Genomic DNA, 4477 nt, shown 5'->3' with positions numbered 1-4477 from the left:
TGCAGGTTTTTCCTCCCAAGGTGGAGAACCTTGCATTTTTCGGTGTTAAACACCATCAGGTTCTTGTCTGCCCATTTGCTGAGCTTGTCCAGGTCAGCCTGGATCATCTGCCTATCTTCTGGCATGGATGCTTTGCCCCAAAGTTTGGTGTCATCGGTGAACTTGGCTAGTCCCCTCCTGACTCCAATGTCCACATCTCATTAATGAAGATGTTGAACAGGATGGGTCCCAGGATACCAGATCAAAGGCTTTTTTGAAGTCAAGATATATGACATCAATCTCTTGGCCATAGCTGGATTGTAGCTATCTTATCTTACACTGGGGGGGTTCTAACATTCATGAATATAACAATTGCTTTAAGCAAACAAAGCCATAGCCCTTCAGTCTTCTTTCATAAGAAAGGTCTCCAGAACTTTCTTCCCCATTTTAGTGGCCCTTCTTTATATCTGTTCTAATTTAAGATGCATATTTTAAAACCGGGGTGTCCAAACTTTTTGAATATGGGGCCAGATCATGAACTTTTTATCACCCAGGGAGCTGGTGAGCCATATTCAAAGACCTCACAGGAAGTGGTATCATGTAACCTTTGACACCAATAAAGTTGCAGGAAGTGACAATGAAATGGGTCTGGAAATGTGGTTTAAAATCCAAAACAACAATATAAAAGCAATGATGAAATAGTACCAAACACTTGACTAAAATAAACACTTTTGCATAATGAAGGAAGCATAATGCAAGTTGACAGATCAAATGTAGAAAAGATATCAGCCAGTGTGGAAACTAATCAAAGGTGGAGGGATGTGTCTCGATGGGATTCACTTGTGCAGCGTTTTGCAGCCTCTGCTGCTTGCTGCCTTGCAGGAGGGAGTAGGGGCTCCTCAGTGTATCCGAGAGGCTGCGACAGAGACTTGTGGATCAACTGGGCATGGCTGCAGCCAGGTACGGAGTGGAGCAGGGAGAGCTGCTGCCACAGGCGGGAGCCCCAGTCCAGGCTCCTCCTCGTCCTGGCTGCAGCCTCCCCAGGATGTGTGGGAAAGGCGCCCTCCGCTGCCGCCTGCCTTGCTGCCCTGGCAGCAGTGTGGGCCCCTCCACTCCTACCTTGGCCCTGCACAGCCCTGCCGTTAAGCCCCCGACCTGCTCCACTGCCTCCACCTGCTTTCGAGGATACCCACTAAGTCAGCCAGGCACCAGAGAATGCGTGTGCTTGGACCCTGCTGTGGGGCACTGCTTGCTGTCGGCTGTGTGTGGGTACCTTGTCCCTTCCCCAGCCCTTCAGCAGTCATTAGGAAGCTGCTGAGGGGCCGGGGGTGGGACAAGGGGTGGGAACGAAAGTAAACAGTGTTTACTTTCATTTCCTGTTGCAGCATTTCAGGCCTCAGAAAACACCTCGGCAGGCCGCATGTTGGACAAGCCAGTTCTAAACAGAGTTTTGCCAATGATTGGTACCAATACCTCCTCACTTCTAATGCATACATCCACCTCATGCACCCTAGAACTGCAGTTTTTTCACCAGTGGCATTGGCTCATGATCAGTATACCCAGGTCCTTTTCTTCCTTCATTGCTTCAAGTCTATGTACCCCTTAGAGTAGGGGCAATTATTTTGGGCAGGGGGCTGCTTACTGAGTTTCAGCAAGCCCTTGAGGGCTGCATGACAGGCAGCCAGGGGCAGATAAATATTAATTTTCTAAAATTTTTACGGGCCCCGCAGGCCAGATAGAATGGCCTGGTGGGTTGCATCTTGTCCACAGGCTGCATTTTGCCCACCCCTTAGTGTCAGACTATCAGAAAATAATCTGGTTGTCAACTATTGGCAATACACCTTAGCTTAGTGTCATATACAAGTTTTACAATGGTACCTCTAGTTTCAGTATGAATGTTGCTAATGAAAATATTAAAACAGGACAGGGTCTAAAACTAATCCCTGCGGACTATGGATAACCACTAGATTCAGATAACTCACCTTTCAACACAGGAAAGCTGCTTTACCCACCTTATAATTGTAGTTTTGAGCTGAATCTTCTCCAATTTGGCCAGTAATTTCCCATGAGGCACAGCATCACAAGCTTAAGCTTAAATCTAAGTTTAGTGCATTGTTTGATCCAAGAATGTTATCTTGTCAGAGTAGAATAATACGAGTCTGACACAATCTTTTTCAGCTAAATAACATGATACACAATGCAATGAGTTATCTATCATTGGATTCTTCTTTCCTTCAATATCCAAATTTTAAAAATTACATGCAGCATGTCTTCAATAGTAGTTGCAGTGGTGACTTCATTTTTAAAACTAGGCATGTTTGCCACTTTCCTATCATAGGACAGTATTGAGAGTCAGTGCAGACGGTTCCAAATTGACAGTCAGTGAAAATCAGCAGCTGCTGTAGCACTAGTTCATGTGCCAATTTTTTCAATATTCTAGGATGGAGATTGTCCAAGGCCACCCAATTTTGTGCCAATAAGCAACATTTTGTTTCTTCCTCAGATGTAGTAATTTCCACAACTATGTCTTGCCACATGGTATGCAGCTATTTTACCTTCATCCTTACTAAAGGCATGCAAAGTAGACATTGAGTTCTTGGGCCATACCTACATTGTTCATCTTCAGTGTATACCAGCCCCTCTTCTTTTTGGTTATTTTTCTTGTTTTATTCCTGCATTCTGACTGTAGAAGGATATTGTCACTGATAAACATTTCCATTGCATCTCCGTCTTATTCTTAATGGCCTGTTAGAGAGAGTTGATCATCCATGTAGGTTAAGTCCTTCCCCACCCATTGCAAGCTCCTGACAGTATGAATATTTTACTTAAACTATTTCCATGCCGCTCTCAATCAATTTCCTTAACTAATTGCCTTACTTCCTCAAAGCTGCAAGATCCTTGTTATACCAGGATTCTTGTCTATCCTGCAACCTAAACTAAACTGAAATCAACTTGGGCACTTTAACCCAATTTTTTTTCATAAACAGTTGTTTATGAGGTTGCCTCTATTTGTCAAAACTAGATCTCAGGCAGCAATACCTAATGCTGATAAAATTCTTTATCAAATGGTCAATACCAAGTAACTCATCCAAAAATACCTGTAGCTTACCATTAGTATTACCTAATCCTAATTATCCTCAGGGAAATAAAAGCTAGAGTTCCCCATTGCACCAAATTTGGCAATGTTTAAAGTTTTACTGTACACAAGAGACAAATAAGCTCAGCTGTTTTTACCATTGCACTGTTAAGGACTAAGGGCCCTGGCAGAAGTTATGTTAATCATGTCATAAACTGTAATGTTACACGTGTAAGCAATTTATTATGCAGTAAAATGGCAAAGATATGGAACATCTTTATACCTGGTATGTAGCCCACTTTACCTGGCACGTTTAAAGGGCTACTATCTGGTGTTGGGCTGCCCCCACACCCTTTGACATAATGGCAGGGAGTTTGAGGTTTCAGACTCCTCATGCACCAGCAAGATGAAAAGGAGACATGAGAAACATGGCATTGGGAAGTGGTCCCCAATACTGCAGTTCTTATGGTGACTTTTAAAGATGGCAATGTCCGATAGGGGAAGTGCTCCCCGATCTCATACTCCAACACCTTTAAAAGCACTGGGGACCTCCCTCTGATGCCAAGCTTCCCATGGTGCACTTTGAAGGAATCAGCATCTGGAGTTGGATCCTCTCTCACACCAGCAGATGCACAATCATAGGTGACTGGCAGGGGAGGCATGTGTGCCCTTCCCCCCCCATCCCAACAGGGCAGTCCCTCCCTTCTGCAGGTGCCCCCTCAGACACAGGACCAGTTACTCATGTGCACAATGATGTCTGATAAATTTTATCCCAGACTCCCCAAAGACCTGTGTCCTACAGTGCAGGTCTGGCATGGCAGGGTGTGCAGTTTTTGGGATCTGGGATAAAGTCTGTCAGATCCAATAACACAGTAAAATTAATATCTGTCATGGGCCTGGCCTCTGTCACACTTAGTGTCAAAACTGAGAAGGACCCACCACTTTTACAACAATATTTTTTCAGAAACTCCGAAGTGGTGTATGCACTTAGATCTAATAGACGACAAGATCTGTCCATTAGAGTATCTAGGCCGGGAAGCTACTGGCTAATAATTAATCCAGACTATTTCTGTGTAACCACAACTCTTTAGTTAACCCTTTAGTTAGTGAATATCTAGGAAGTGCTAGATATTCAATGGGGCATTTCCTTAGATAAATATAACTAAGTATGTAAAGCTAGTGAACCAATTCAGAAAAAAATGAATATAAGCACTTGATAGACATGAACAACTGGGTCATGTAGTGTTTCTGTATCTCATTACAAACTTTATGCAGGCTGGACTATACTGTTTACTAAAGTAGATGGTATGTTTGGTCCTATTCAATTTGTTATTAAATAACTACATAAATTAATAAGGTGTTCAACACATTTAATTGAAGTCAAAGGATTTATCTACAGAACACTTTATTTAAAAAAAGAAA

This window comes from Crocodylus porosus, unplaced genomic scaffold (assembly GCF_001723895.1).
Source record: "Crocodylus porosus isolate Cpor-Errol unplaced genomic scaffold, CroPor_comp1, whole genome shotgun sequence".
Lineage (NCBI taxonomy): Eukaryota > Metazoa > Chordata > Crocodylia > Crocodylidae > Crocodylus > Crocodylus porosus.
The sequence above is the reverse complement of the archived record's forward strand: the minus strand, read 5'-3'. Positions refer to the sequence as shown.